Below are 22,408 nucleotides of genomic sequence, written 5' to 3' on the forward strand. Positions count from 1 at the left end.
AGGATTTTCTTCCAGTTTTGGTGGAGCTTCTACAAAAGACAAACACAAAAAGAAACAATTTCGGACTTTCATTCTGACAGGCTCAAGGGTACGCTACTTTAAAAAGCATAACTTTAGGGAGAACACCACACAGAACAGCACATGCCGCTGGCTTACAGCAGCCTGTAAGTCCTCACATAACATGCCCTTCACCTCTTGTGACAATGTAACTATTAGCACCTAAGGCTCAAAATTTAATATTCAAAATACAGTTAAAAACAATTATTTTTCATCACAATCACACTAAGGGCTGGGACTGATAACTCTAAATGAATTAAATTTCAAAAGTATTCTTATCAGACAACAAGAATGTTATTTTGTTTTTATATACAAAGATGAATTATTTAATTTCAGCCTGAATTATCTTGCCAGAAAAAGATTAAAGTTTTGAAGGGGAAAAACAAAAACAAAGGAAGAGACGAGAGTCTGTACAGAACGCACAAAGCGGCTGCTGAATTCTGCATGTAAAATAAGATCTTTGAAACTACAGATTCAGAGTGAAAAATACACTGCACTTGGCACCCATGTTGAAATAGCAAACCAGTTTCAGTCACGCAATAATTTTATGGTCAAGTTTACCAATCCAGCCTATTTGAATTTGTAGTCCATATTTAGGTGTGTGCAATGATGCTACCGGGATTGTCACTTTGTAATACTTGTGTCATTATGAAATGCTTTTGTTCCACAAAGACACACCTCTAGCTGCTATAACAAATAGAGAAGATGGGAAATTATATACCTAGAACTTAATTTAAGAAGAGTTCCAGTACAATGAAATCACAGCACCTGTTCTCAATATTTAGTTGCTCCAGAAGTCTGTTCAAGGCGACTTGTAAGGTCTCTGTATCTCTCTGTCTCACTATCTCACCTCTCCAACCAGCCCTTCGGTCTTTACTCAGGTGACCACACAATCTAACCCAGAGATCCCCCTCTCTCTGTAAACACTTTATGATATACAGTACACTACCAATTTGTTATCATAAACTAGTCACTTACAAAGAAAAAAAAGTCATCATTTTCTGGAAGTCCGAATCATTTACAAATGGTCTCCCTAGCCATTAACAACTAACCAACTAAACAATAACTCTTATTTCTGAAGAGCTGTACTCGCAAACCATAACTGTTTAGTCACACAGAGACTTAGGAAAATAAAAGCGAATCTTCGGAAAGTCGTCAAATAGGTCCAACAGGCAGAAACTTCAACTGTGTCCAAAGTCCTCCCTCAGTACCCACACTGTCACCTACAGACCTGACAGCTGGCTTAAGCTGGCTGCATGGAAACACCTACAGAGAACAGTTTACGTACTAGTAGTATATACCGCCAGAATTGTGACTCCCAAAGAACAGCACAAAGCACTTGCTTTGATCTCTTACTAAAAAGAACCCAAAATGCAAAAACGTAAATTGAGAATATTAAGTTGTTTGATCTGTTCAAGATGTTTTCCTTTTCCTCCTGACAATGCTGACAGGAAACTAATGACACTTACTTCCCTGCATTACATTCCAACCTCTGTAAATATGTAAAGTTTCTTTCCTAGTCAAAGTACTGCCTCCCAGCCTGAATCCTGGAATTGGCTCCAGTTCTTCAAAGATGAAAGACATGCCGAACCCTGCTACCACACAGACAAACGTGATACAGTGAAGCTTGGGAGTTTACATACAACTCTGCAATGGAAATTAAGAAAGCTTGATAAATTCAGATCATTTTAGAAGGTCCTAACTTGAGAAAGGCAGAATAGTTTTTAAATACCAGTCCAAAAATCACAGCAAGGGGGACAATCACAGGTATCTCTCTTTGTTGTTTGACAACTATAAGCTCCACAAAACCAACTTGAATTTACACAAAGAATCTCATAAACTGTCTTCACATTGTAAGAGGTATTTAGATCAGGTACGTTCCCAATCCTGGACAGCAGAAATTAATGTTGCTCAGCACTTTTCAAGAACACATACATTCATGCTAGTCAAGAAAATTACACAAATATTTGTTCAACCTGTTGTATGTTACATTAACCTGGATTTCTCCAAATCAAGCATACTTTCCCTGAAGGTTTTAACTTTTATATTTATTATTACACTTATGGCAGAAGACTGTAGGACCCACCCATATGCAAATAGCACACCAATGGATGAAGAAACCTGAATAAAATAAAAAAAAAAAAGACTCACAGTAAGAATAATGCATGCATATATATTTGTAACTGTGGGCAGTTCCAAGGATAATCTCCCATGGATGAAAAGCAATTGCAGAAACAACTGCCTTCACAGAATCACACTCACGCAGGCATTTATTGAATCTTACCTAATGATTTTGTGGGCAAGAGTATTTCCTAAAGTGATCTATGAACCTCTTGCTGTTTTCTGGCTGAAAAAACACTCAGTAATCTAGGTTGTATCTGCAAGACTAAGATTTTCCACCAATGGATATATGTGAATTTAGTTTACAAGCTCTAATAAATCACTTGCCAAACGCAGCCATTTTTTGTATACTGAGCAAACGTTATTTCAATATGTTGTTCTACAGGAAAAAGCCTTAGCAAGAATTTTCAATTAAAATTCCAATCAATGGAATTAAGCACACATCTCTGATGACAAAGTCTTTCGTGCCTTTATTTGGCTGAAAACCCTTGGGGAAAGCAACTTTATTCAGTCAGTCTCTCACAAGAAACAAAAACAATTACTATTAGACCATCAGCTGCCTTTCGACTAGTCAACAAGTGTATTTGATGCCTTAGTCTCTGAAAACAGATCTTGGCTTGAGGTCTCACAGCTAGTTCTTCTTACCACTTGCTTCTACAATTACAGAATGATCATGGGAAGCTAAGGCTCAAAGGTGAGCCAGTAAGTAGTACTGCCTAAAGCAATACTAAGGTAGGCACATTTATCTGCTCAGTTATTACTGAGCAGAAAGGAAAGATGAGTTCCATTTTTCCTGTGGGGAGAAAGCTTACAGCCCACAGCACATTGCTGCAAATGTTAACATGGGGTCTTCTCTACATTAACTTTCCACACTGAGCAAAGAGCAGCACTGTAAACAGACAGGAGCTTGGTATTAACTGACAGTTTGCCATTAAATCAATTGGTACCAGAGATAAATCACACAGATGTCAGCTGGCTGCACAGCTGGGCTGAGGAGGTCTCCTTCCAGACACGGGGCTGGTCATAGCATCAGCACAAGGTTGGTCACACACTGCTTACCTGAGACAAAAACCCTCACAGCTTGTTTTCCGTAAGCATCTGTGTGTCTTTAACTCATACTTTCTGGACCATGTTTACTAGTTCTGCAATTAAGATTAATATAAAATCTATTGCTTCATCTGATCCCACTGACTGCAAACTCCAAGATGGAAATTCACTCTCCTCTTTCTATTGTTCATCATCTAGAATAAGTCAGAGACACCAAATCAGAAGACACTGCTGAAATCAAGATTATACATATCATGAAATCAATTCTCTCCTACTAATAAAAGGTATTTTTATTAGTAATGGAAGCATGAATTAACTTGCATTAACAATGCCCTTGTAAAGAAACACACATGCACACTGGCTTCAATAGCTTTTTTTAGCGTATTGGGCACAAATAGCAAGGTTTAGGTTGCAGAGGGACTGCAGGAGCAGCCTCTGTGTGAGAAGGTCAGGTGCTGCCCTGAGCCAGACATAGCCACTTCCCCAACAGACTCACTGCTGGCCACTTCTGTGAAAAAAAAAAAATAAATTTAACAAAGGGCAGAAAACGACAAGGACAAAGGAACAAGCATAAAAGAGAGCAGCAAAGAGAAGAACAGCGGAAACAAGGAAATGAGAGAAGAGTAAGGTCAGGAGAGTAGGAGGTGCTCCATGTTGTCTTTGTTTCCTAATACCCAAGTTAGTGGTGAAATGTTTGTGTTAATTGGTAACAAATTAAATACTTGCTTTCTTCAGAGGGTATACAACCAAGCATCAAATAAACAGACACCAAAACATTTATCCTTTATTATCAGTAAGAAACTGCAGACAACCAATGTGCTAGAAGTAACAAGAAAAGACAGACGCTATCCCATCAGAAGTTACGCATTTCCTTTTGCCGATCTGTGTGTACTGCTGTGGTGTACCAGTGCATCCCTTTCCTTCCTCTCCCTTCCTTCATTTGTTATCTATTTATAACCTGTGCTTACTTTGTCAGTTTTCCTCAAATACACATCTGTCTCTGCCATTTTTCATAAAGCAACTCATACCACTGGTACTCAAAGAACAATATGATAAAAAAACCTGATCAGACAGAAAGGAATTTAGGAAAGGATTTTCTTGATTACGACCAAGTGTATTTATAGCATCGTTTGATAACAGCTAATGATGGCACAGAAATTGTTCTGCCCACCTTGAAAACGTAATTATTTCCAGGGTAGTACAGGACAACCACTTAATTTACAACAGTATTCTTAAATTGTGAAAGGAAGGAAACGCAGACTATTGTGTCCAACTGTAATTGTAGTAGTCTTCAAGCATCTTGGCAAAATACAATTATTTAATTACCATTTGCATAAAGTAATTATTTAATCATTTTTCTACCCAACAAATGCATCCTTCTGTTTCAGAACCAAGAACGGGACCTCTAACAGCACCGATGCGTTGGCTATGCAAAGGTTTAGCACTGATCTTTCTTCAGTTTTGTGACCAGTATAATTTTATGTGGCATCACCCTATTTCTTCCATATTTGCCATGCAAGTGGTGATCCTGCCCATTTATACTTCCTTATCAAGATTTAAAAACAATCATGAGAACATCACTAGCTGCTTCAAGTTTCCAATGGCCTTAACTAGTAAGTTTGTGAACTCATATAATACAATTTACAGCTGGCATTTAGCAGATTAAATGGGTAAGGAATATTGCCATATTCAATCTAATTTCAGTGGTACCTAAGGCACAATGATGCTAAAGCATCTATAAGGAATCGTTTTCAAAGTAATTTAGCATCTAAATCTATAATTGGCACTGTAGCTATATTGTATCATGATCCATCTATAGAAGCCTTTAAGATTAAAAATAAATCAGTTGTCCTCTCTTCCAATATGTTTCTGCAGTTAACAACTAGTTGGTTTACAGAAGAGGACAACCTCGATCAGTAAGAGTTCAGTACTTTGCAAGTCAACAGACTGCACGTACTTTATCCTCCTCCATGTTGCTTAATTTGGACCATCAACTGCTGCCAATAATACACTTTCATCTCTTTTACTTTTTCTCTTATTTATTTTCCTAAGCTGTACATTGCATAATACTTCTCCAGTTTATGACTGATGCTAAATTTTCTGTTGTAATATTTTTCATTATTTCTCATGCCTTTCTCTCCTTGGAGTTTCATCATACAAGAACAGCCTCCCCAGCTATTAAGAACCATTGCTACCAATCGTACCACAAAGCCTTGATGTAAAGAACCCGGATCAAAATATGCAACAGAAAACACCAGCAGAAAGGCCCATCCCTAATGACAACTGGGAAATCCTGGTAACATAGTTACACTACAGTAACTAAATAAATATGGCTCTGCATAACTACTAAATTTTGTAAAAAACCTCACTTACGTGCGTATTGCATACCTCAAAAAAGAGACTCCCTTCAGGCCAACACTGCTGAGAATGACGGGACTAACAAAATAGCCAGCTTCAACAGAAAAGCACACTGACATCATTACCTCTATCTCCATAAAAACCTTTGAAGCTCATTAAGAAATACTCTTTTTTTTTTTTTTTCAGCTTCATTCAGATGTGAACTTTTCTTCCTAAAAAAAAGGTTACCATGAACAGGTTTACAATTAAGAGAAAGGATCAAACCCAGAAAAGGGTTGCAAAAATAATTGCAGGGACAGATTCAGTCATGTTGTTTGCTGTTACCAGCCCATAAGATTTGTTTTGGTTCTACCCCTCATTTAACTGCAGGCCTACTCACAAAAGCAGCAGTGTTTCATATCAAAGCTTTACCATTGTTAAAATGCCTTCCATGGTATCAGAACTGCTTTACAAAATTTGCAGTGTAAACTTACATGCTGATTTCATTAAGTGCCAGTAACAAGAAGGGATAGACAGTAAGTCAGCAAAAATATCTTATCTGCAAAAACAGCCCTATGTCAGCTAAAGACATGCAGAAGACATCAATAACTGAGAAAAACTACACACGCTTAGGTGCAACAGATCGCTCACAAAAGAAAAACGAGTTAGAAACGATGCCAGGATGTAGGCAGAAAGGCTTTGATCACGTGCTCCGAGTTCTCCGGTGCTTGACACCTTGATTTACCAGCCTAAAAAGGAAGGCTTAAAGAGGAAATGCAGTAATCATGTCTTACCTAACAAGGTGGACTCATGATGTGAGTGGACTATCATTAACGACAAATAAACCTCAGCTCTCTTTTGATGTTCATCAGCCAGATTTTGGGGAAGTCAGGATAAACTCATAAATGCTTTTATGAAAGAGTACCATAGTTTGAAGAAATTGAAGGAACCAACTTTCTCACACAACCTAAGCAGCCTTCACTTTCTTGAAACAATCATGAAGAAGCTCACAGCAACTTTATGTGTTAGGATTGTCTCTGATGGTACTTTGGGAATTGTTTCAGGATTTAAAGTACCAACTTTTTCACAGGCCTAACAGCCTCAGACTCTGGCTCCCAACACTCAAAAAATTCAACTTCCTGCAGGTAATAGCATTTCATCCTTCTGTGGAAGGAAGGATCCTTTCATCCTTCTCCTCTACATGTGCCCATCATCTGTTAGCCAATCTATACCCTCCATACCCTCTTGCCAGAGGCTATTCTATGCGACAGGTAAAAATCCCAGACTTGCATTGGGTCATAGAGCCTTGATATAGTTTTTAGAAGTGTGAAAACTTTACCTAAATTTTGTCACACAGGAAGATACACAGAGGAAGAACCCACTTTCAAAGTCTATTGTAATTAATGCAAACACATTATTAGCACCCTTAATAATTACATTCCAACAAGTCCTTTCTTGGAAGGCTGACCCCATGCAGGACACTGCTATAAATCCTCTACCAGATGAATGAACTTCTGAAATGAAAACATTACCTCCTGTTTGTACAGCATGATTAAAAACAGACAAGCAACAGCAGAAGCAGCTCACCAAGATGCAACACTGCATCAGCCACGGAGAAAAGGATACTCAGAAAAAAAAAATCTAAAGTTACAGTAACAGCAATAGAGTTTCCCTCAGAAAGGTTATTTTACGTATTCTCTCACCCCTCAAAAAATCACAATACTGCTGACAAGGTGTCAACATTAATATTGTTTTGTATTGAAAAGTGAATTTTACTGTTTTGAATATTCAAGTTAAATTAATTCGCCTTGTCATAGTCTAGTTTTGTTCCCAAAGAACTGACTTTAATGGAACTGCACCTAAGAAAAAATGAAATATCTAAGTGGGTTAAATTCTGCTTCCACTGTTTACTTACAGCTCAGTAGTCATCCTGAAGTTGCCAGGGTTCCTCAAAGAGACTGACAGAGCCTGTCAGAGTCTGTCTGGACAGAGCACGAAGAGTAGCGAAGCCCCGATTTAAAAAAAAAAAAAAAGAGATCCAAACTACAAACAAAACACACAACCACAACTGAACTCAATATCCAGAGTATGCATAGTCCAGTACATTCTGTAGTTAGTGTCAACACTGGACAGATCAGACACACAGGGAATGGGGGAAAAAAGAAGCCAAAAAACCCCAGGATCCTTTCCTGAAGAGCTAACTATCAAGAAGCCATGATAATACTACAAATAGTATACAATCAGTAAGAAACTTTCAAGATTCAACTGTGCATGACAACACATATAGAAGGAAATGCCAAAAACTCTCTCAACAGATTTTTTACATTTTTGAGAACTTGAAACAGAACTTATTATTATTGATATGTTATCACTATCACATTTTAGTGCAGTCAATACACATACATAATGGTAAGCTACTAGAGTGCTGGTAACGTATATTTTAATTTGCTTCTAAAAACACCAAAATCTCATGGAGAAACTTGATTTTTTTTCTGATAAAAAATCCCACGCTTATTGGGTGTATTAAGGTGGAAATTCAGCCTGGTTCTGCTGCTTAGCAGAAGTTCTTTCTCTCCTTGAAGTCACAAGTTCTAGAGACATAAAGAGCAGACTGTATTTTCCCTATATGAATGACACAAGTAGATATAAACTAAGAGCCAGAGAGAGGTGTTTGGAATCTTTACCCAGATTCACGCCCACACCAAAGTGCCCTGAGGTTTTTTTCTCTTTCACTTTTGGCCAAATAGGCCATCCTGGAACTCTGCGCCCTCAGGAAGCCTGGGACAGATCCAACTGGGTCTCCCCCTGAGCCCCACTGACACCAGCGCACAGGAATACTACACAGACAGCCTGAACTCTCCCCAGACCATGGGTGCCACGTGTCTCCACAGCATCCTCCCCTGTATTCACATTACCTAGATTTTCCCATTAACTGTTCACTAGACAAGACTGTGAGGAGCTATTTATTTATCAAATACATGCTCATAAAGGGATTAAGTTAATCGTGCCACACGTTCTCAGTAATGTACTGTTTTGTCATTTCTTTTCAGGGACTTATCAGAAACATCAGGGTATATTAGATGTTTGGTGATAGAAAGATCCATGAGATCTTTGAATTCAAATTAAGAATTTCATACTATCAAGTCTTCTCAGATCTGAAATAATGGAATGAGTTAATATATTGCAAGAGACTGAAAAAGGGATGCTAACATGTACTTACTGAAACCCAATGACAGCAATTCAAGTTCTTACACAGCAAACGGACAGCCTGGGTACAGCAAGTTTGGTTTTCAAGAAATGCAGGTAGAGCAGCAACAGAATGGGAATCGTTGCAGTGACAATCCAACTCCTGAACACGTCAGAAAGCAGATCACTTCTCCTAAAGAGTCACCTAAGACTCGGCTTCACTTTGCTTAGCATCAAGGCACTTGCAAAGGTAAGAGATCCCGATGCTTCTCCCGAGGAAGAGACAGAGAGGAAGCCACTGGTGCCAGAAGGCTGCAGGTCACTGGTACAGAATCCTGCAAGACCTTCTGCTTACCTGGGCTATGTGTCTTGAACATTTTATTTGATTGTTGCTTGGTGCAGGCATCAGGCTGCAAACACAGGCAGCTTTCGGGTTTTGACAAATGGATGTTTGTCCCATTTGTACAGAACTCTGCCTGTTCTATATAATATATATGTAAGTATATTCACCCAAAAAGGACAGGTGTTTATGTAGAGAAGTTAGATGTTTCCTGCCTTGGTAGACTTTGATATCCTAACAGTTCCTAAAAAGTCATTGCACAAATGCTACTTTACACTGAATGAAGATGTTTGAAGATGACTCTTAGAACGTGCTCAGCGCTAGAGGGCAGCGTAAGAAACAGGAAAATTTGTCTTCTAAGGGAATTTCTGAAGTTTTTAAGACTTCTTAAGAACTTGTTAAAGAGCTCTCAGAACTGTCAGTAGCAAACTTATAAACTGCTAATTAACCAGCAAATTCTATTACAGTTTTTATTTCCTAAGGGTAAGAAAACATATAGGAGAAAAATAAAATTATTAAGTCATCAAGCAAACGCGAAACTATAAACAACACTTTATAGGAACAAGGTCTTGGTAAGGGCTCTCTATTTCTGCTGTATACACTAGAACTAGCCCATTCTGATCTGAATACGCTATAAATCCTGGCCATTGTTGTTTCTACCAGACACCTCCTCACTACTAGCCTATTAAATTTAAATTCTCCTGTAGCCATAACTGTGCCACGGATATAAATCAGGTTAGACAGGTCCCTGCACCATTCTGGCAAAGTTAACATAAAGTTACTACAAGCCTGGACAACCTGAAACTACGGTAAAAGCTTTTAACTTACTGGAAAGAGATTATCAAAGGAAACACTTATTTCCAAGTACAAATAATTTCCTCTGATAATATTGACCAGATGAAGACACAGAGCTCTCTGACAGGTACCAATACTGCACTTTGAAGGCTTTCTGTATCCTTTGACACTCATATTTTGTCTTCTCAAATGGGTAACGTGCTGATTTTCAAAAAATACACTGTAAGGATATTGAAGATTAAGGAGTACCAAGTTCCAAATCTTCAGACTTTCTAAAATAAATTTTTAAGATTGTCAAAAGCAATACCTCTCTGCATTCCTCATACTCAGAAACTAGATTTGATAGAAGCATCGATCCATTTAAAGTAACACGTAAGTGCTTAACTATAGGCCTTCAAGATAAAGGGTGGTCAGAAGAATTGTTTATTGACTATCGCTTAAAGGACTACTGTTGGTTCATTACAAGAAATACGTTTTAAACTGCAAAATTATTTTTCTCGTTTCAAAAAATGGTGTACTTAAAGCACTAACTTAAACTCAACCTGTAGGCAAATATGCAACAATTTTTGGAATAATAATCTAATGATACAATAATAAACTGCCAAAAACTGCCTTAAAATTAATTTGGTGACCTTATTTCAACTGTGATACATAGATCTCAACATTACAAACTGCAGTGCAACTGCCATGAACTGGTAGTGGTATCCGTAATTGAAACAGAGGAATGACATGGGCATAATTACCAATCTAATTTTTCAGATAAGCAGCATGATAGTCCTGTTCCAAGTCATGGTTCTGGTTAGCAGGAATAAACTCCCCTGCAATGCTGATTAGATCAGACTGTCAGCTAAAGTGCTAAACCAGTTTAAGCTCATCATCTCTGGTGTCTGCTGTTTTGTGAGAGTTATGGCACTGGCCTAACGTGTTTCCTGACTTGGACCAAAAAGACAGCATGCTATCACACGTAATGGCCACTTTTTAGTTATTTGTGATAATATTTTGCAAAATCCCCATCAAATTTCATTATAGGAAGCACTGCACAAACAAAAAGAAAAGAATGTACAAATTAAATCCTAATTTTACAGAACAGCCAAACGTTCAGTAACTTCACACAGAAGTTCCATTGACTTTGGCGCCTTCAGGGGGGCTTGAACAAACGACTTCCATGCATACAACCTCGTGCTTGCCTAACAGTATCTCATTAGGTAATTTGGTTACACTGCATATTGTTTCCAGTGAATTTCTGTTGTCTTCTACTTTTGCCTGATGAGAGACCAGTTTGCATCCAGGAAACAGAGGTGCCAGAAATAGAGACTGCTTCTACTTGATGCCCAGTAACAAAGCTGAATTTCTAAAAATTACTTTCCTCACTTCCTTATTACCATGGAACAAATAAGTGGAAACACAGGAGATTGTTTATGGAAGGGCTAGTATTATGCAGTTACACTACTGCATTTACAAGCTTTTTTTTATTTGTAAATGGATGTAAAACAAGTGAATTATTGTGGAACTTTGGTTTGTTTTCTTTTTTAGTTCAGACATTTACCTCAGTTTTAACTGCAATTAGATAGGATTAAGCAAACATTCATGGGTAAGAACAGTGACTACAATGGTCAAAGTTATAAATGGTTAAAGCTATAAAGGTTTTTGCTCAAAATGCACACTACTTTTGTCACTCATACAGTACTGAGGCGGAGGTTTCACATCTTTACTCCTCTGCAATCACTGCTGTCACAGAAGAGAGTGGAAATGTCATCACTAAGCACTGTAGGATGCGTGAGCATTGAACACAACGCCCTCTAAAAATCTCATTTCAAAGGTGACATTCAGATTATCTAGTTACTTCACATTTAATATACACAAGTATTTCTTGTAGGTGAAATGATCAATGTTGAGGCCTGCTATATTATTTAGAACTTTCATTCCTGTGCCTGTTAAAATCCATACATTCTTCTTTTATTCTTTGTTGAGGAGCTGACATGTTGGTCATGTCAGCATGCCCCGGGCAAATTCCAACACAACAGAAGCTCTACATGCTAAAAGTCCTCCTGTAACCGGCACTGAACGCCGTTTCATGTTTTCCCAACTTGCTTAGTTCCTTTCTTTCACATTGTGGAACTGTTGTTCAACCAAACAAAAGAACTATATTTTACCAATAGGGAATTTCATTATTACTGGTAGAATGGTTAACAAGTGTAAAGGTTGTTTTAAAATCCAGCTTATTTTGTATTTAGAATTAACATACATAAAGTTCACATGATCAACGAGTAACTTTTAGTTGGGTTTGTTTTGTTTTGTTTCGTTTAATTACCACGGTTAAAGGACAGCTTAAATCAAACAGAGCGGACAGCTGCCTGTGGTGACAGACCACCTACTTCACCTGTTCAAAAGGAAGGGGATGACTTTCTCCACCGAGGGCCCATTGCGTGGTGACAGGTTATTGCAATTATTGCTCCTGCCCAAGACTTTCCTCTAGCTTCCTGACCCGACCCTGTCCTGGCCCTTTCCTCTCCCCTCCTCTCCCAGCAAGCCAAAAGGGCAAGGAGAGGTTCTCTGAGAGAAAGGAGGAGGAAAATAGTGGATTTTGAAAAGGAGGAGGAGAAGCAGTAGCAAGCCCACGGACCTTTCAGCTGGACTTCCAGGACTAAGTGGACAGGGAGGCAGAGAAAGAAGTGGCCATTCCAGGCTGACTTCCAGCTGCCTCCTGTCTCCTCTCCCCCACTAACACCCAACCAATTCCTCCCAGCACAGTTACTAAAATAATGAAAATACTTGTTCATTACATCATCCTGTCATCACAGTTGAATATATTAGGCACTAGCATTCCTCATCAAACATAGAAAGGTTTGCGAAGCAAGCTTGAAGGTTACAAATGTACAGTCAATAAAATCTACGTATAAAGAGCATTCTGGAGAGGCAACAGAATAAACCAGATTCCACAGCAAGGCTTAGGGTCAGAGACCTCTCAAAGACACAGCACACTGAGTTCCAGTGCAGGAAAGGAGATAAAAAGACTCAGAATATTCCACTGATTGTAACTACACATGTTCCTAAATTTAGACATCTGCTTATGTGCTTACTAAAAAAGGAATCTCATCTGCATTTAATGAATAGCAGACCGCATTTTTCTTTGGGATTAGTGGAGTTTGCATCTATGCAGCTGAGAGGATTTAAAAGCTCAGTGCGTTTTATATCATAAACCCAAATCTATGTCACCTGAAGTAAACACAAAAGCACTTAACTCTTTTGAAAACTTTATTTTGCCAAGAGCTGTCAGGCTGTGATGCTAATTAGAGTCATATGTAGAGTTTTTACTTTTACATAAAACTGAGTAGTCACACCAAAAGTAAAGTCCACACGAGGAAACGGAAACTAGCTCTCTTCTGTGCTCACCCAACTCAAAGCACCAAAAATAGGCTTCCTCTTTCAGTAATCACATAAAATAAGAGCTGTACTGAGCTTCCTCGGATTAGTTCTCCTTCACCAATTTCCATTCAGTCCTCTGAGGAATTTTGTTTTGGCTCCTTCTTCACAAACACAAACATTTTAGAGAGCAGCAGCTCCCCCACTCAAGACAGCCTTTACACTTTTCATAAATGCTTTCAACATTATGATAAACATTCTAAGCTGTTTCACCACTTCCACCAGAGTATATCACTGGCATCTCAGTAAAAAGCCATTTCGATAAGCGGACCTGCGCTCAACAGGGCTCCTATTTCAAAAGTACTTTGCAAACACTTGCAGATATAATTGTATACGCTCGGAGTTAGTTCACACTTCCAAGATTTTTCCTAAGCTACCCCAAGAGTCAGTGACGAGCTTCAGGCTTAAATGTAACCTGAAGAAATCTGAACAGAGCAATTTTGAAGAAGAGCCCGCGCACACTTCTGTAAAAGCATCTTCCATCCCCATTTGCCATTGCTCTTTTCATGCTTAAAGCACTAGACACACAAATGCAGCAGCAGCGAGTAGAATCATAGAATAGAATTGTCTAGGTTGGAAGGGACCTTTAAGCTCATCAAGTCCAACCATCAACCTAACACTGCCAAGTCCACCACTAAACCATGTCCCTAAGCACCACGTCTACGCATCTTTTAAATACCTCCAGGGATGGCAATTCTACCACTTCCCTGAGCAGCCTGTTCCAATGTTCAATAACTCTTTCTCTGAAGAACGTTTTCTTAATATCCAATCTAAACCTCCCCTGGCACAATTTGAGGCCGTTTCCTCTTGTCCTATCACTTGTTACTTGGGAGAAGAGACATTTTAAAGTTCTGCAAACTACACTGCAATAGAAAAAGAAAACTAAGCGTAATGCAACTTCTCCTCTTCGCAGAAAAAAATGAATGACAAATTAAAAGCACTCTCCCATCCTTGATACCAAGTAGATGATTTGTGCTAATGTTAATAGCCATGTTAAACTGAGATTGTCAAGATGTCATGAATTCTCCTTGAAATAGTAAGAAAAAGTAAAGAAAATGCAATCAAAGAAAGTACTCAAGTTTAACAGGTATTTGGTAAACACTGTAAGACTATACTTTAACTTAGTCTTGAAAAAAGGTGTCAAAGTCAAAAATATGCTAAAAGAAGATAATAAGTCATGTAGACAACCATCAGTCTGCATAAACAGAAGGCAAAGAGGATTTTCTAGATTATACATAGCAGATACTTTGGTTTGTTTACTGTTCTCAGCTGTCTATCCTACAACGTTGCACTGTGAGAAATATCTACTACCTGAGGTTTTATCCTCTTCTGTGTTATTTTAAGAACTGCAGATAAAATGGCTTCAAAACTTAAAACATTCTGCATTTCCTTTGCAACTTTAAAAACCAGAATAACTTTTACAAATATTTTTTTATTTGAAGCTCCATTAATTCTACTCTTCCTCTGCTTCAGTCACGTGAAGAATGGAAGTGTCTGAGCAGTGTTGCCTCTGTGGGGTTCTGCTCCATTAGCAAGATTGTAAATTTTGGTGAGTTCACACAAATATATCCAAAATTCGATATATTCATAAAAAAAAAAAAAAAAAACCACACTAAGGAAGAGGGTATCTCCCCAGTGTTATCCACTGTTAAGCTGATGAGACTCCTCTAAAGACTGGACTGTAATGAAGAAAGAACAATAGTGGAAAACTCCATAAGCACTGTTACTCCTCAAGACAAGAGGAACAAGATGTGCTCAGTTCTCACCAGAGCATATGATTGCCCATGGACTTTGGTGATCATTATATGCGGCAAGAACTGGACACTGAGTGTCATTCCACATGAAAGCATATGATCTTCAGATGAAAGAAATACAGACACAGTTTTTAAAAGCCCTATCTTTGTATCCACAATTGGGTCTCTCTTTGGAATATAAGGTAACAAAATTAATAAAACCGGCAGAACAGCAAGGCTCGATGATTTAATATTTGTTAAGCAGTTTGAAGAGATAAAATTGTATCTGTTTTATACTGCTCTTAACAACACACCAGGTTGATTCCTCAGAAGATATACTGTGCAGTTTTATGGACAGGGAGTTATGAAGTCATGAATGATCATTATGGAGGGAAAAAAAGGTGCAGTGACATGATCATTACTGTTGAAAGAGATCTAAAAGCTTAGAACATAGAAGGAGCTTCTTACACAGGTGCTGATTGCTACAAAATGACAGACTATCATTTACACTAGAAATTAAAGACATACAGAGGTGGTTGGTTATTTTTGTTTCTTTTTTTTTTAAGCCATCACAGTCCTGTCAGAAATTTAACAAAAAAAAAAATACAGCTAGATTAGAGAATGAGTCAAACTTATACCTAGATTTTCTGTTTTAAAGTGAAATAAAAGGCAAGAGAAAAAGATGAGGAAGCCAAGAAAAACTGAAATTGCTGCCAAAGAAAAGGGAACCAAACAAAAATCAAGGAAGATTCAATTTATTATGCAAGACACAAGGGGGACTTCAGTTGGTAATTTTTCACCACAGGACTACAGATTTCCCTGTAGATCTACTATGATTTCAGTGTGAGAAGCATTATTGAAAAGGGCAGAAATTCACAAATCAACCTATTTTAAATGTGCTAAATCAACACAGAAGAACATAAGTAGAAACATTTCCTGGAATTTTTAATTTATTACCTTTCCTGCAACATAAAACAAAGTTATAATTTGCCAAAATTTAGCCATGTCTATTTACTTCCTGTCCTAATCCCACATCTGTAGATCAGCTTCTGGTAATCCCACAAAGCAAAAAGGACAAGGGGAAAACCAAACCCTTAGTAGGCATATATTTTGAAATTATACAAGTACAAGAATTTTCTAGTTTCCTTCTAATAACCCTGTGTACCATACATCCTGAAGGGAAATACAATCTTTACTTAAAGATTAACAGTTGTTCATTTTGTCTGAGATGTAAATCAAGACTCCGATGGGAATTGTTTCAGTCCTTTTAATGGTGCTCACCAGTACTGCACCCCAATCTAAGCGAGGGAAAGCAGTACTGTGCCCGCTGTGCAGGACCTTCAAAAACATTAATATCTTACTGAGTTACTGAGAAACACTGAGTTAGCAGAAAGCCTGTTCTTCAAGTTATGCTTATCCCTAATATGGTCCAAACTTACTTACTGTAGAAACACTGACAAAAATCACAGCTGGACATGTTATTGAAGAAATGCACCTTTTTTATGATTACTTTAATTTAAGTTAATCATGTTTGCAGTATGCTTTAAAGAGAAGACTGCAGCCAGCAGCAAACACATTTTTACTCTCATGTTGTTGCTTTTCTAGAAAGTCTTTCAAGTGCTTTGATAACATCATTACATTTCATGTTCTCTTATATTTTCCAGAAAAAAAAACAACCAACAACCATAGAACAGAAAATAGCCCAGAAAGGTGTTACTAATAGCAACTGTGAAATAGTTTAACAACTAGGCACTTAATAATCTTACGACACTCATACCCTCCAGGTGGGACACAAGCGGCATAGTGCCCATTATGAAGCCACTCAGGTAGGCAAGAGAAAACGTAAAGGGCAGAGAGCCTTGCCTTGAACCCCGACTCCCACAATAACACATGCACTGCCTGCTGCAAGGAAGCACCTTCTTTCACCTGCGAGTCACAGCTCTGAACACCCTCCTGGATTTAGATGTCTACGTGTCCTCTTCAAAACAGCCTCATAGGCCTGACCTTCCTCTCTAAACAATTCAGAAAAAGTTCTTCCTCTTTACCCAATATTACACAGTAAGAGCATCCCTACATGATACAAAGCATCCATGTTTACTTCTCTCTCCTGTGTAAAGAGACTGAACATACACCAAGGCTGTACTAGGACCCATGACAAAGCTGATTAAATGAACGAGAGCATGAGTCCTGCTACAGATTGGTACCAGATAAAGATCTAGAAGGACATTTAAAATAGTTTATTATAGGATAAATTGTCATCTCAGCTATATTAAAATGGACAGAAGTAGAATTTGCCTAAATTTAAAAAGCTTCCAAATGATACCACAGTTACATTTCATGCGATTGCACGGAGGTATTTTCTACCGGTTCTTCTGTTCCACCATAAAAAAGAGCAGAATCGGACCTGGATCCTACAATCTGTGCATTAAATAAAGGAGTGCATTTAGCAGATATCTCATATACATATAATCCCAGACCGGTGGTTACTAATCCTAGCTGTTCTAAATAGAAACAGAATTATCCAGCAATGTTAGCATACATCAGCAAAATTACTAAAAAACTGGGTAATGAAAACTGACTTTCACCCAATTGGTGGAATACCTTTAATAATAAAGGACCAGGGACTTTATTATTATATTATTTATTATCGTTACTTTTAGCAGAGACTATTAGGTTAGATAGCAGGAGAATATACTCTGATAAAACACCAGAGAATGGTGAGACATTCACATTTGAATTTATCTATTGCTTTTAGGAATTGTGATGCATGATAATAGATTTCATTAATCCTGAGGTTATGTCCAAAATGAAACACAGTGGTTATTTTCATTTGCTCCACCTGCCCAGCAGGTGTTTGAAATCTGCAGGGCTTGCAAGTTAATTACTCATGAGTCACCAGGGTGGGATGGGCTAATTAAACTCTATTTGAAAAAGAACGAACAAATAATTTTACAAAAAGAGTTAGAATATTAGCTGCAGAGCAGTAGTGAAAGAAGAAATTCTAGAAGCAGCCAGCTCTGCAGAGAAGACTTGAGAGGACCTGATGTTACTCCGAAATAGCTGTTCATCAATGAACCCAAAGATTTTCTACATCCACAGTGGAAGTAATTTTCTCTAACAGCAAATGAAGATTCTTAGCAGTTTGTTTCCAATTAATCTTCACTCCTGGAGAAAAGCTGCCCTTTAATACTGTGAGACTTAAACACAGTTGGTGTAGATTGACAAAAATCAGTAAAGGCTCCAGGAATTTTGTAAACAAATCCTAGCTCGTGGCAATGCCAGAGAATTAAACATCTACCTGGAAAACGGAATCCGGGATATTTTAATCCAATGTTTTGTTTTACTTGAGTTGTTTTCTAAGTGCAATCTCTGAAAAAGGAATAATTATGAGATAAATTGAAGCCAATTAGAGAGTGGGAGGTAATTTCCCCAGCAGGAGAACTAAAACTCATTGTGTTAGTCCTAATCATCATCTCCAAACCATAGCTGGAAAAGTTTCCTAAAGAAGCCTCACACAGTGTTTCATTGTGTCACTGGAGAAGAGTGATTCGGTAAACCTGCTGAGGAGGCATGGCTTTTTCCATGAGCAGAGCTACAATTTGGCTGAGAACATTGTAATGAATCCGCTTCTCTTTCCATCTGACTTTAAAACGTGCATGTGGAATCCACCTCTCCATACTGTTGACTCAGACTTTCTCAGTGTGATCTTGAGATCACACCTTATGTCAAGGTTGCTTCTCCGCCCCATACTGATGTTTAGCCCATGGTTGTTGCCTGAAAGAGGTCAGCAGGTGTACAAGGGAGCTGGAGATTTAACTCCAGGGTTGCTTTTGCATTTTAAGGTAATTTGCCAGGGGGAGAAAAAAAAAAGAAAAAAAAAAGTGTCCTTTTCAGGAGCTTAACGCTCCCAAATAGCAAATTTTTGTTATGCTACCCAGGGTCAGTAAGCTTGCCAATTCTTACCCAAACACTGCTGAAAATAAGTAGAAGCCAATACCAAGAAAAATCTTACACTGACACCCATTCTTGTTTCAGAATAGTGGCCTGCTAAAAGGTTCAGCGGTGTGCTTCTGACTGTTATTAGCGTCTCTCGGCAGCTGTACCTACGCCAATGCATGAGTTTAAAAATACAAGCAAGGAAATACTGATGAGAGCTTTCTCGTCTTGTATAATCAGGCTAATCAGAATCAGAAAACTGAGCGCAACCTTGTATGGTTTCTTCTCCAGTGAAATTGTTATAGAAGGTTCTGTCCCTCCCTGACAGATATTTGCTCTGATAACACTTTATTAAGTACTTTTCTGCCAGAGATGTAGCAAGTTGTGGAGGAACAGATGTCTGTTTTTCTATCGCCACTTCCTTGGCTTCATCTACCACCAGATTCTACAGTTCCCCAAGGCTCTCAGAAATGGAACCGCAGACACCAGATTTCCACTTATTTACGTTGTCAGCTCCATCCACAGTCAGTGGAAGCTTTGCATTGTTATTTTTGCATATACTCTCCAGTCTAATTTTACACAGATTTCATAAGCAGAGCTTCCTATTTGTGTCGATGATGCACTCTCGGTACTTTTCGTCTGCTCCTCCCGACATCTGTACCTCCTGACTTTGGCCTGCTTTCAAACCACTGCAGAGTAACAACCTATGGGCACAGGGAGTGTGCAAAGCTGCGCAACACCGGGTAAGCTACTTAGATACCAAAACATCTCCACCTTAAAAAAAGCGCCTAGTTTTCAATGCAAAGAGCTATTCCCAAGATAACCTGTTGCCTCAGACCAGAAGAAAAAGGAGAAAATGTTGAAACTTAAGAGCCAAACTGTCCACAACTACACATCCTTTGGCCTCCTGTGGGGAATGATGGTTGCACTGGAAAGTTACACTAAGGATAATTTTCTCCTGTTGCCGCTCATAGTATCCTTCTTCAACAGTGGAAGAAGAGGATTTAATTTTCTGCCTAAAATAATTCCTTAATTATCTTTGTACAACTGAGCACTTATAGAAAAGCCAGAATGTTCTCCCCATGGATCTCATTTTCCCGTTGTAGAACAGGAATAGCACTGCTTCCCCTGCCTTGCAGGAGTATTAAAATAAAGCTACACTTCTGAGCTACTCAGTACCAGTCATCACTGAAATGCCTATAAAAACAATAAAAATCCTCTTTCCTCTCACTAGCAAAGACATTAAGAGCAGCCATTTTTCACAAATTCCTCTGCATCAGCAGATAGTTTGCGTCACCAACAATCTTCAATTACTCGTTGTCCCTGTCCCACAAGAAGTTAATACTGAAGATGTCGGTTTCACTGTTTCCACGCCACCTGCCTCTAACACTCACTATATTACAAGGAGCAGATGTTGACTACAATTCCATTTCCTTAACTAGTAACAGCGGATTTGTTTTGCACGTAAGGAGATTAACTAGATTTTCAAACCTCTCTGGAGTTTGGATTGTGAGAAATATTTAATATTTCAGTTGAACTATCTTCCCCGCAAGGAGTCACGTGGACTCAGATATTCATTGTCTTACAGCCGGATAAAAATTTGGTTCTATGAACAACTGTTAAATTGTTACCAAGAGGGTATCCATTCCCAACTGACCTAATCGTACAGCGTGTAAAAAAAAAGCAAAAATGCTAATTTTCAAGTTAGAATATACGACACTCAAATAATTTTGTTCAGGCAAAATCCTTTCTTTAAATTATACCTTTTAGCCCGAACAAAATGTGTGCTTCTTTGCTTAATTATACAGCCTGCTTTACCACTCTCTTTTCCCAGTCCCCCTTTTTGTTTTCTCTTGCTCAGAGGTATGCAAACCATCTGTGCAGCTAACATGGTCTAATAACTGCCTGCAAATCTGTTTCCCTGCAAGTGACATTACCAAAGCTGGGAGGCCAAACAGCACCAGCTGCTCGCAGGAGCGCAGACGTGCGCATCACAAAGTCTCCCATCCGCTCGCTCCCTGGCCTTCCACATGGACAACACCTGAAAATATCTTAAGACTCCAGGGGTCCCATACTTCTGCTTGGGTCAAACATACCTGCACTTTTTTTTTTTTTTATTTTATAATACCGGAGCATAGTATTTGAGTTTAAATGCCAGTACTTCAAATAGTTTACTGAGTTTCACATCTCTCAGTTCTTTGAGAGACAATGTCCAGTAGATATCAGACCTATTGTGAGGTAACTTCTGAAGAACAGTTTTTTCCAGTGACTTTAATAAAATCTATTTTAAATAAAAAATATTGGCACTTATTCTCAACGTACTACCCAGTACATATATTTTCCCTATATGTTGCGCTTTGCTAATATTGGATTTTTTTAAAAAAATCTATTTCTTTATTGACAAAGGAAAAAATCTTCATCTCAAAAAGGCTAATAAAAGTGTTATGATTTGTTCTTATAATGCGAGACCATTAAAAACTTTTCTGAACTTTTACTGAAAAGATACTTAAATTTTATTCTCATGGCACCTGCATAATATAGAAACATATGCTTATTTGTATTGCTTTTTTTATAAGATGTAAGCGATGGGGAGAATTGAAGAAGCTCCAGGGGATTTACATGCTCCATCTCTGAAGAGGAAGATTCCAGGGTCAAAAGAATACAACCTTGGCCCACAAAAAACCAAAGCATGTTTATATAGACACTATCTTCCTTTACATTTTTACACCGTTTTCTCGTAGATTATATTCTGGGAATCTGGTTTAGAGATTTATATGAAATACTTCATGGTTTTTTTTAAATTAGTAAATGTGCAAATGATATACCTGAAGTGACATATTACTTATACAGTCATACCGCCAGCCACAACATCTCTTTAGTAAACAACACTATTTTTACTATGAGAGAAACACTGGCATAATCTTACTTTGAATAATACTGGTGTAAAGAATACTTGCAGCTTTACAACAAAGAGCAAGTGTTGCAACTGGAGCAAAGACATACTTTTGACCAAAGCTAAAGTCTCTCTTTTAAAAAGAGCCCTTTTTTCCATGTCTGTGGCTGGTGAGGGGAGATAATCTAACTTAAATACACTCAACAGACTCCAAGGAGCTTCTTATTAATGGTATTTTCTTCTGGTAGCATTCACACATTACTGCTCACAGCTCGCAACCCTTAAGAAAAGCCATGTCCTATAAAACATGATGGTAACTTCTTTTGAACTTGCATTTCCTATTAATAACATTCATCTCAGCTTAACCTTAAGCACTTGAATATCTCTCAATATATCTCTTACAATATATTGCTGCCAGTGTAAGCAATCGTAAAAGCAGAGGATAGGTAAAGGCAAGAAGAGGAAGCACTTTCATTACATTCCTTCCAATACACTAACCAGCAAAGCATACTTACTGCAGTGAAAGTAGTAAGTTATGTA

General features: G+C 38.2%; 1 protein-coding gene across 1 annotated transcript in view; it reads right to left on the reverse strand.

The window, feature by feature from the left end:
• GALNT18 (polypeptide N-acetylgalactosaminyltransferase 18) overlaps positions 1–22,408 on the reverse strand; it is a 240,562-nt gene that overhangs the window by 123,313 nt on the left and 94,841 nt on the right. The gene's annotated exons all lie outside the window — the stretch shown is intronic.

This window comes from Charadrius vociferus, unplaced genomic scaffold, assembly GCF_000708025.1.
Source record: "Charadrius vociferus isolate BGI_N301 unplaced genomic scaffold, ASM70802v2 scaffold19, whole genome shotgun sequence".
Taxonomy (NCBI): domain Eukaryota; kingdom Metazoa; phylum Chordata; class Aves; order Charadriiformes; family Charadriidae; genus Charadrius; species Charadrius vociferus.